The sequence below is a fragment of the Mus pahari genome, chromosome 1 (genome assembly GCF_900095145.1).
Source record: "Mus pahari chromosome 1, PAHARI_EIJ_v1.1, whole genome shotgun sequence".
Classification (NCBI taxonomy): domain Eukaryota; kingdom Metazoa; phylum Chordata; class Mammalia; order Rodentia; family Muridae; genus Mus; species Mus pahari.
In genome coordinates, this window is record NC_034590.1 from 36,023,377 (window position 1) to 36,035,720 (window position 12,344).

The window sequence follows — 12,344 nt, forward strand, 5'->3', positions numbered from 1 at the left end:
GATGCCGCCCATAATGGACTGGGCATATCAATTAACAATGAAGACCCTACCCCAACCCCAGACACTCCCACAGTCTAACGTGATCTAGGAAATTCCTCAATTCCTAAATTCTTTCCAAATAATCTTAGGCTGTAGTGAGTTGACATTTAAACTAACTGGAAGAATTGGGCTCATCTCCCATCATGTATTTTGGAGGAAGGTGGGTCTCCTCTTGTGTTTAGACATGCGACCCAGTGCATGGTCTCAGTCTGAGATACAAATGGACTCTGTACACAGGAAGTAGTGTTAGAGCCAGTGTTAATAGATGAGCAACTCCCGGCTAGTCTCCCATCTGTCAGGCAGAGTGGCCTTTGTCATACTAACCATGACTGTTAGCCTGTAATGGCTTGGACAGATCACTAGGTAGGAGAACATTCCTGCTTCAAGACAAGGCTAATATCCAAAATCCAGAATGTCAGATCCGAAGCACACGTCATCAGTGGCTTTTGGTGGCAGCCAGGGTGGGGAGTGTATCTCCTAGTCACTCTTCTAGAATGTCCCATCTTACCTCAGCAAGGAGCATCTGTGAGGTCACACATAGCCTCAGTCACTGTTATTTCTAGTCAACTTGTTCTAGTTTGTCACTTGGAATATTCACTGCTGGTTGGTCTTGGCCTGATAGTTCATGCACCCTAAGATTAGCAGATAGAACAGGTCTAGAGCTGGATGCTGGAGGATCCAGGAACTCAGAGGAAATGGCTCAGACAGCAGTGAATGTCATACCTAGGTAGGTAAAGGAGGCTCTGGAGATAAGGTAAGGGCCGGAGAAGAGAGGGAAGACAACCAAAATAGGAGAGGGGGGGGGTGAAAGAAGGGATAGGGCCAAGATGGTATGTGTGTGTGTGTGTGTGTGTGTGTGTGTGTGTGTGAAGTGCAGTGTGAGGAGACACACTCCCTCCAGCCACTTTGAATCTGAACCGCACGTCAGGCAGACCCTCCTCCCCACACCACCTACAGGCCCTCCTAGAGACAAGCAGCCCCAGCGCTGTAGAAGAAGTTGCAGGAAGCCAGAGCAGTTAAGGCTGGGCTGAGGACTTCCGGGACACAGCAGTGTAGAATGATAGGAAGGGCAGCCAGGCCTTGGAGCAGGCCTCCAGCTGGACTCTGGAACCTTCTGCTCCTGGTGATAAGACCTAGCACAAGTCCGGAAGTAAAAAAGGTGCAGGCTGCATTCTAGAAGCAGAGGCCAGGCAAGAGCTCCCATCGGAGCGGAGCAGAGCTGCAGGCTGGGCCCAGGGCTGGGGCACTCAGCTGTGCTCCTGCTTGCTGTGCTTCATTCCCAGCAGGCTCTGGGGCAAATGGCTTCTCCAGGCAAGAAACTCCCACCACTGGCTTGCTAATATTTGACAGAAAGTGACTGAAGGTCCCGCCTGCTGGTGACATCTAACAAGGATGGCCCACCTGCTGGTGACAGCATGGGAAAGTGAGAAGGGGCTTGCCCAGCACCCTTGTTGCCCCCCCCCCCCCATTCTGGGTTACAGGGAGCCCATTTGCAGCTCTCTCTTAACTTCCTTAGTGTTCATGATTACACGCAGACACAGACAAGGAAAAGCTGTGTAATCTCTTCAATCTTAACTACAGAAGCCCATAGGAAGCACGATCTTGGGATTTCCTTCACACACACACACACACACACACACACACACACACACACACACACACAAGGACTAGGGCTGGTGGAGACAAGGGGATGGCTCTGCAGCTGCAGCACCCCAGGCTCTCTGAGATAACTGTGTGGTTGATCAGGTGGGGAGGGCTCCATGCTGGCAGACAATGAGAAGCTTCCAGTGGGGCTTGTCCACTAGTAGCATGCCCCTCCCCACTTCCTGCCTCTCCCCCTCCCTCCCCTTCTGCCACTCCGTTTTTAGAGTCAGACTCTAAGTTCGGTCCTACAAGGCTGTCAAAGGGCAGCTCTGGAGAGAGGTGAATTCAGGCACCCACTCCAGCAAGACTGAAGAAAGCAAGGCTGAGAGGAAGGAGGTATAGGGGTGTGGGAGGGAGTCAGGAGGCTCTGGGGAGTCAGGCAGAAGAGGAACAAGAGGAACAAGGGTGTTGGTGGGAGAGATGCAGAGGAGAGGCAGGAAAGAAGGACCAGGAAGGATGGGGCAGGAAGGGATGGAGAAGGGTGAATGAAGACCTGGGGAGACTCCAGAGGGCTAAGCTCCAGGGCAGGGCTGAGAATTCCTTTCATTTCATTTTCAACTCCTCAGTTGTTCATCAGTCTGATTTTTAAAGATTTCTTGAATAACAACAGCAAGTTTGTCTAGACATGATGAGCACCTGTGTCTATTGTCTGCTTTCTCCTAAAGCTGCAGCCTGAGCCTAACCGCTCACAGGTCGGGTGCTCACAGGTCGGGCCATCTGTAGGGACGCAGAAATCAAATTGTGGGTTGGGGAACAACTAAAGGAATGGTGTTCTTGAGGGAGTCGAGGATCAGGGACAGGGTGGGACCCTGAGGGCTGGCCTACTGAGACAGAAGCAGCTGAGGGCCCCACAGGAGGGACAGGTATCCTTCCATGGCCTTCCGTGTTCCTGTCAATTCAAGGTACAGGGCCATCAGGTGCCAGATAAAGACAAAAATGAAGGCAGGAGTACCTGGCAAAGAAGGGGACACCCAGGACGGGAGCACTGTGGGGGTCTCAGAGGAAAGAAGGGGATGCCCAGGACGGGAGCACTGTGGGGGTCTCAGGAAAGAAGGGATCCCAGGCTCCTGGGGGCTGGCATCTGAGTCTCTACTCTGTCCCATCAGTGCTCTTCAGTTGCTTGGCCGGAGAGGAAGGGAAAGGGAAGGAGCGGGGAGGAAGGGAGAGGGCAAGACCTATTCTGACTAGCCCTTACTGAGGGGCAGGGTCCAGGCCAAGCTTGGATCAGAGTCCCTGTGACATCCAAGTTGCCTGCATTTCCTATGAGAAAACAGGCTTGGAGATAATCAGAGCCATGTGCAAAATCTCACAGCCTACACCAGCACTCCAGCCCAGGTCTGGCCCAGGTTCTAGGGTTCAGTCTCTCCCACCTATTCCCTGTTGCACATGCATACAGACAAACAGACACACACAGACACATACACAGACACACAGACAGATACACATACACACAGATAAACAGACACACAGACATACAGACAGACACATACACAGACAGACAGACAGACAGACAGACAGACAGACACACACACACACACACACACACACACACACACACAGCTTTTCTTTGTATGCTTTTAGCCAGCACAAATGGTTCTCCAAACACAGACTGTAAGCTATACACTAAAGCCCATCGCTCAGGGACTTACATGCTCTAAAAATAGTAAGGATTGCATCTGTATTCAGTAGTTCCCTCTCTGAATTCTTAAGACATCCCAGAGATCAAAGAGTCAGAATTTCCTTGTAGAGGGGAGAATAACTTCCTGTCATTGCACTAAGTAGCCACATGGTGGCGCCATGGAGGGCCTGTCCAACAGAATCCAGTGATTTGTGGATTGCTGGTCATCAACATGGAAGAGCATTTCTTTCCTTCCTTCTCCCCCCTTCTTCCTTCCTTCCTTCCCTCCCTCCCTCCCTCCCTCCCTCCCTCCTTCCTTCCTTCCTTCCTTCCTTCCTCCCTCCCTCCCTCCCTCCCTCCCTCCCTCCTTCCTTCCTTCCTTCCTTCCTTCCTTCCTTCCTTCCTTCCTTGGTTCCTTCCTTCCTTTCTTCTATTTTTGAAACTAGAATTGAGCCTAGCACACAGTGTGCAGGCTTCTATCCCTGAGCCAGCTGCCCAGTGTCTTCCAAAGGCAGCAGCACCAAGGCCCTCTGTAGTGCAAATCTAAGTTTGCAAAAGTCATACAGCCAATGAGGTGTGCCAAAATATAGCTTTTATGTGGCTAAAACATGACAAAATATCACAGATGGATGAGTTTAATTACTGTGTGTGCCTGGGTGTGCTGTTGATGCTGTTGTCTGCATGGTTAATAGGGTCATAATTCATAGCCTTGCTACTGTGCCCATAAAATTTACTTTTCCTGAATTTATTTATCAAGCCACGACTTCTAACATAGATCTTCACAGACTCATTCATCCTGTAGCAGAGACAAGCCGGACAACCTTTCTTGAACCCAAATCATTTTTATATCTTAAACTTGGTTTGGAGCACTTCCTTTTGCTTAGGCAGTATAGCCTCTGGAATGGCCTAAGGTTCTGGACACAATGTTGGTTTTGGAAATTCACCACGGATCTAATGCATCATGATTGAATGCTAGAGTCAGCCATCAAAATGAGTTAAGTGGGTTTTCGTCACTGCAGAAGATGTTGTGAAGTATTTTAATGCTTTCATTTCATAACAAAAAACCTCGTTAAGCTCGTTGTGGTTTTCAGTCATTCTTATTGTTCTAAGGTCATTTGTGGACTTAACAGCTCAGCACACACGAAGTCATTGGAGCAGTCGTCTTCCACTGAGCGCAGACTTCCTGTTCTTCTACCCTCAGCTGACTATGATTCAAAACTGTCAAATGGAAAACCCAGAAACAAAGAAAAAATCTTAACCTCTGTTAAAGTCAGTGGTTAAATTGTATTTGTCATTAGTTACTATTAATTTCACTGTGGTTAACTTATGAATCACACTTCTCAAACACACACACACACACACACACACACACACACCATATATGGGGGGGGGGGAACTGTGTGCAGGTGTCAGTGTTAGCCACGGGTCCAGGCATCGGCTGGGTGCCTTGGATACGTCTAGTGTGGGTGAATGAGGATGACTATAGATACTCAGTGTTGGTTTGTCTTTCGTCAACTTGACACATGAGAGGGAACCTCAGCTGAGAAAATGAGCCCATCAGATTGTCCTGGGAGCAGGCCTGTGGTGCATTTTCTTGGCTGATGGTAGATGCGGAAGGCCCCGCCCACTACAGACAGTGCCACCCCTGGGCAGGTGGTCCTGGGTTACATACAAAAGCAAATTGAACAAACCAAGTGGATCAAGCCCTGCTCTACGGTCTCTGCTTCAGTTCTCGCCTCTTCGGTCCTTCCTTGAGGTCCTGTCCTGACTTCTTTAGGTGTTAGATCATGATATGGAAACGTAAGCCAAACAAGTTCTTTCCTCCTCATGGTACTTTGGGTCATGGTGTTTGGTCAAAGCAATTGAAACCCCACCTAAGACACCCATGGAGAGACTTGGGTTTGCCCTGTGTCACCCAGATGTTGGGATGCTAACGCTATGTGTATTGTCTTCTGACTTTTTTTTGTAGTGGATGCTATTCCTGCATCCTTGGTGGGAATTTTAAAATGTGAATCTTCAGTGATAATTTCTTTTCTGCAAGAATTTTTCCTTTCTAATTGTCTTAGTCAGGGTTTCTATTCCTGTACAACATCATGACCAAGAAGCAAGTCGGGGAGGAAAGGGTTTATTGGGCTTACATTTCCATACTGCTGTTGATCACCAAAGGATATAGGACTGGAACTCAAGCAGGTCAGAAAGCAGAAGCTGATGCAGAAGCCATGGAGGGATGTTCTTTACTGGCTTGCTTTCCCTGGCTTGCTCAGCCTACTCTCTTATAGAGCCCAAGACTACCAGCCCAGGGATGATCCCACCCACAAGGGGCCTCTCCCCCTTGATCACTAATTGAGAAAATGCCTTACAGCTGGATCTCATGGTGGCATTTCCCCAACTAAAGCTCCTTTCTCTGTGGTAACTCCAGCTGTGTCAAGTTGACACAAAAGTAGCCAGTACAATTGACCCCTTGTCAACTTGACACACAAACACATCACTAGTAAGCCTCAACCCTTAGTTCTTATTCCTCCCCAAGATCTTAAATAACTTTAAAAGTCCCACAGTCTTTGCAAGTTCTTAAAATTTACAATTAAAAGTCTCTTAACTGTGGATTCCACTAAAATACTTCCTTCAAGAGGGAAAAGCATCAGGGCACAGTCACAATCAAAGGCAAAATCAATCTCTAACCATCCAATGTCTGGGATCCAACTCACAATCTTCTGGGCTCCTCCAAGGGCTTGGGTCACTTCTCCAGCCATGCCCTTTGTAGCACACACCTTGTCTTCTCCAGCTCCAGCTGCCTGTACTTCACTGCTGCTGCTGTTCTTGGTGGTCATCTCATGGTACTGGCATCTCCAAAACGCTGCTGTGACCCTTTCAGTCCTGGGCCATCAATTGCGAATGAAGCTGCACCTTCACCAATGGCCTTCCATGACTTCTCACAGTGCTTCCATGGCCTCAGCTGCTCTGCATAACCCCTTCATGCCTTCTGCTTGTGGACGTTGTACATCGTGGTGCGGAGCCTAGTGCGCACCACGATGTACAACGTCCACAAGCAGTACATGGTCAGGCTGTCACAGGAATACCCCACTATGCTGGTACCAATTTGTCTTAGTAACATCATGACCAAAAAGCAAGTTGGGGAGGAAAGGGTTTATTGGGCTTACATTTCCATACTGCTGTTGATCACCAAAGGATATAGGACTGGAACTCAAGTAGGTCAGAAAGCAGGAGCTGATGCAGAAGCCATGGAGGGATGTTCTTTACTGGTTTGCTTTCCCTGGCTTGCTCAGCCTGCTCTCGTATAGAACCCAGCCCAGGGATGGTCCCACCCACAAGGGGCCTTTTCCCCTTGATCACTAATTGAGAAAATGCCTTACAGCTGAATCTCATGGTGGCATTTCCCCAACTAAAGCTCCTTTCTCTGTGATAACTCCAGCTGTGTCAAGTTGACACAAAACTAGCCAGTATACTAATATTTACTGTGGTTTTTTTTTTTTTTTTTGAGATAGGGTCTTAGGATGTAGCTCTGACAGGCCTGGAATTCACTTTATAGACCAGACTGGCCTCAAACTCACAGAGGTCTGCCTGTGTCTACCTTCAGAGTGCTAGACTTAAAGTTGTTCATCACTATGTCCAGCTCCTGCACGAGTTCTCATTGGCCTTTCACATGTACAGCAAAGACACCAGTGGCTCAGGAACAACTGTGACATCCTTAGACATTTCTATAGCAAAAAGGAGGTGTAAATTCAGACTCCAAACCCAGATATGACGGGCAGAATTCTAAGACGTCTTAGGATTCCCATCTGTCTTAGTTAGGGTTTTACTGCTGTGAACAGACACCATGACCAAGGCAACTCTCATAAAGACAACATTTAATTGGAGTGGTTTACAGGTTCAGAGGTTCAGTCTCCATTATCAAGGCAGGAACATGGCAGTATCCAGGCAGGCATGGTGCAGGAGGAACTGAGAGTTCTACATCTTCATCTGAAGGCTGCTAGCAGAAGACTGGCTTCCAGGCAGTTAGGATGAGGATCTTAAAGGCCACACACAGTAACCCACCTACTCCAACAGGGCCACACCTTCTAACAGTGCCACTCCCTGGGCCGAGCATATACAAACCATCACACCATCCTCGAGCAGAACCTCAACACACTACCTTCTTCTGTGTAGAAGAAGGTAACACAGGTGTCACTTTCACGAGTGAGGCATCTGGAGGTCAGCCTCGAGATCACATTATCCTGGGCATGCCTGACGCAGTCAGAGGAGCCTATAACACAAGGTCCGAGGGACCTGACTTGGGAGGTACAAAACTGCTGTATTGCTAACTGCTTATGGGATCTGGGGGATGGAGGGGGGAGAAGAGGGGCAGCATCACGAAACAGGTGACCTAAGTTACTAAGGAAGTGGTGAATTCTAGTCTTGTACTACAAGATCGAGGGGAGTCAGGTGATGAGCTCCATACAGGGATGACAAGAGTGGGGCATGGTGAATCCCCAGGTAAAGGGTCTACTTGGCTGTGTGTGGACCCCTGACCCACCAATCTCTTCAGTCAGTGCTGTGTATTTGGTGTAGTTTGCCTTCTGAAGGCTCGTGTGGGATGTTCAGTTTCCTACTTGGTCCATGTTGGGACCTTAAAGAGATGGGGCTTAATTGGAGGGGAGTGTGTCCCGAGGTTCTACTCTCATGAATGACCAATGCTACACCACAGGAGTAGACCAGGCCTTATGGGACTGGCTAAGTTACCACCACGGAAACGTTACTGTAAGCCTGCCACCTCCCCGAATCCCTCTTTAAATGTGCTCCTCCCACTGTGATATCATCCTCCACATGGTCTTCCTCAGAATCCAACCAAAATGAGGGCCACCTTCTCGAGTCTACTAGTCCCTCTTTATCATTAAAACACACAACCTGGGGTACTTTTAAAGAAGTGGGAACTCTCAATCTTATCACTACAAGATTGAGGGAAGTCACATGACCTGGAGTTGGAATTTGCCAGCAGCCTGGATCAGTTTGGAAGGAGACAATGGTCTCCACACAAGGGCTGATGGAGCCAAGGGACTCACACACCAGAAGAGCTATCTTATTAGGGTAATTTGTTTATCAGGGTAGGAAAAAACCACATGCGGCTCAGATGGCAGTTTTTTGTTGTTCTTGTTTATGTCCCTCCCCAAAACAGCCTCCTTGCCTGGATGTGTCTGTACTGGTAAAGGGAGTGTTCCCTGTCCCTTGAGGCTGCAGCTCTCAATCAGGAGCTTCAGGGAGGACCCGATGGGGGATTTCAGGCCTACCCGCCCCTCGCTGGCCCTGGCACTGCTGCATTACTTTGGGAGACCTTAGTCAGGGATGATATTTTTCTAAACGGCCCATGACAGTATTCACCCTTCTAGGTCTCTCCTATTTTCCCCTGAGAAGTCCCTCCACTTGCAGGGGAGTGAGCCAGCAGCTGTAGATTTCCTGGACAGCTGGTTCCAGAGGGTGGGACGAGGGAATGGAGGGAGAGAGCCATGTGTCATTCCTGGATATTTCCAGGACCATTTCTCTGAGAGAAAAATGGGCTCGAAGATGGGTGTCTTTGGCGTCCCCTCCACCCCCCAAAAGACCTCAGGTAGGTCTTCCTACACAGTATCTTACCTCTGAGCAACTCTGCTGTTGCCTCTCTTTGGATTTCTGGGTCACGGTCTGGGAGTGATTGCCAATGTCAATCATCGTCGGTGAAGCATTCATTGGTCTGTACCAACTTCTCCGAGTCCTCTCCCACCCGTGTGCGGTCACTGGCCACACGGAGCTATGCTATACCCAACTGTGTAAAGAGCGAGAGAAATCAGAGCTCTGGGCTGCCTATAGCCACACACACACCCCCTCCTTGGCTCTGTGGAAATATCCTCTGAGAATTTTTTCATAGTTCTGTCCTCTTCATACTTTGTTCTCCCTCTCGTTTCTCCTAGGTCATGTGACCCATGTTCGTGTTGCAAACTGAGTTCCAGAACTCATGGCGATGCTGAGGTCCTGGAACCTCTGGGCCTGGGGAGATGTCTGTGGAGGCTGTTGCTTTCAGAACTGCCCACAACAACTTGGACAACTTGGGCACCCAGTCCCTCACATGGTAAGCTTTTAGGACCTGGTCATGGTGGGTGGCTTTGCTGGGTTACATCTGAGGCGTAGACACCGTCCATGTGTTTTTCTTGGGACATTTCCCTCCCCGATCCCAGACACCATGGTGTGAGGAAGTCCAGGCAACACAGGGAAGCCATGAGTCAAGGTTCTGGCTGACAGCCCAGCTCAAGTCCCCACCACCAGCAGCGTTTGACTGCCACATACGTCAGGGGAAGAGCCTTCCGCTGGTTCCAGACAGAGCTGAGGAAGCCCACAGAAACCGCAGCGGGTAATAATTGATTAGTATGCCCTTTTAAAATTAGCCTTTTTGTTTTGAGGTAGCTGTAGAAGAAGTCAACAGTGCTGGAGAGATTCTCCTGTACCCTCCACCAATTCTGCCAAGGGTAGCATCCTGGAAAAAAAGAAAAGAAAAGAAAAAAAAAAAACCAACAACAAAACACCCAGACAGAACTCGCGAGAAGCAACCACACCCACAGAACTCCTACCCAACAGCGTCTTCCTGGTGGCCTTTTATATGAAGGCATGAAGGCCGTCCTGGTACTGCGCACACCTTTCCTAACTCCTGACGACCACCATACTACGTTATGGTTTTGGAATTTTTCATTTCAAAAGTGGTACAGGGACGGAGTCTCAGTGCTTTGCAGTTTTACTCAGAGTGACTCCCCCCACCCCCGCCCCCGCCCCCGCCCCGGAGGTTCATCCCAATTGCATGTGTATTAGCTTGTTCTTTTTGTGGCTTCTCGTTAAGCCTTCCCTTGTTGAGTATCTGGGCTGTCTCCACGGTGAATCTCTTACAATCCAAGCTGTTCCCAGCTCTCCTGTGCAAGCTCTCGTGTGAACCACAATCGTCATTTTTCTGGGACGAGCGCCACGGTGCAACGGCTGGGTCCTACGGTAGTCACCCACTCCATATTCTAAGCTGCCAAACTGTCTCCCAGCGTGTCTGAGCCATGCCAGATCTCCTTCGTTCTGTACGAGTCATCCCTTTCTACTTCTCTTTGCCAGCGTTTATTATTTTTAATAGTGGCGAAATATGTGTGACCTAAAACTTACCATCTTAGTTCTGAATGGAGAGCCCACTGTGTTCAGAGCACCCGTAGCTGGGTAGCTGGACTCCAGAAATCTTTCCTCTGGCTTGCCAGTCTGAAACTGTTCTTATCAAGCACAAGCTGCTCCTCCGCCCTCTCCCCACTGTCTCTGGCCAGCCTCCACCCACTTCCCATTGTTATCAGCTTCATGCCCTAGAGCCCTCAAATGAGTGACTTACAATACTTGTCCTTTTAGGACTGGCTGAACTCAGTATGGTGTCTTTAAAGTTTATCCCTATGGTAGCATGTGTCAGAGTTTCTTTCATTTTTTTTTTAGGGTCAAATAACATTCCACTGTATGGATATACCGTATTTTTATGGCCCATCCACCAACGGACACTTGTGTTTTTCTTCCTCATTTGGGCTACTGTGGCTAATGCCGTAGTGAGCAGAGGTATAAAAATTACTTCTTTGAGTCCTTGCTTTCAGTCTCTCTCAGAACCACGTCCGGAAGTAGAATTTCTGGTCATGACAAACCTTTCAACTTCTTTTGTGCGCATATATGTATGCACATGTTCATGCGTGTGCAAGTCTGTGTATGTTTGCAAAAGCAAACATTTTACGTACAGAGCCGTCTCCCCAGTTCTGAGCAGGTTTCGTGAGTTTTGAGGAATTGAATGATTTTGTTCCCCCTATTTTAATGGGTCTGATACTGCTGTCTCACTGTGGCCCTGTGTTCCCTGATGCTTAGTGATACCACGCTTTCCCCTGTACTCGAGGCTATCCGTGTGTGTTTGGTGAAACTTTTATGCAAGCCTTTTTCCTGTTTTCCAGTTCCTTTTGGCTGCTGCTACGTTGTGGTGATTCTCTCTGTAATCTTTATAATAACCCTTTATTAACGACATGACTTGCAAACGCCCCCCCCCCATTCCACAGGGCTCCTCTTCCCCCATTCCACAGGGCTCCTCTTCCCCCATTCCACAGGGCTCCTCTTCCCCCATTCCACAGGGCTCCTCTNCCCATTCCACAGGGCTCCTCTTCCCCCATTCCACAGGGCTCCTCTTCCCCCATTCCACAGGGCTCCTCTTCCCCCATTCCACAGGGCTCCTCTTCATTGCAGTGGTTGTATCCTCTGACACATGAGATTTCAGCTTCAGTATGGCCTGACTTCTTTAGTTTTAATGCGTTGCCTTTGCTTTTAATGTCATGCAAAAAGTTATTAGTAACCCCAAGGTTGTGGAACACTTCTCCCCTGTTTCTTCTAAGAGATTTATATTATTAGCCCTTACAGTTAGGCCTCCCATCCTGTATTTTATAAGGGTCCACCTTCTTTTCTTTCTTTCTTTCTTTCTTTCTTTCTTTCTTTCTTTCTTTCTTTCTTTCTTTCTTTCTTTCTTTCTTTCTTTCTTTCTTTCTTCTTTCTTTCTTCTTTCTTTCTTTCTTTCTTTCTTTCTTTCTTTCTTTCTTTCTTTCTTTCTCTTCCTTCCTTTTTCCCTTCTTCCTCTCTCTCTCTCTCTCTCTCTCTCTCTCTCTCTCTCTCTCTCTCTCTCATCTTCCTGGTCATTCTTTCAAAGTCTATGACCCTTTGAAGAGTCTTGACTTCATTTCTTATTTACTCTACTTTCTGGAATGAAATCCTTGTAGAATGGAAACTAAAGCCAACTATAAGAAGAAAGTTAAATATGAGAGGTTAGCTCCTGGGCTTTCTATTTTATTCAAGGGGGTACATGTCTTGCCTTTCTTCCAGTCCATACCATTTGAATGTTAGAGCTTTCTATACAGGAAGCATGAGGCCTCTGGCTTTGTTCTTTTTCAAGTGTATTTTGGCTGTTTGGGGCCTTTTGAGACTCCACATAACTTTTAGGATGGGCTTTTCTATTTCTGAAGAAACAATAATTGGGATCATT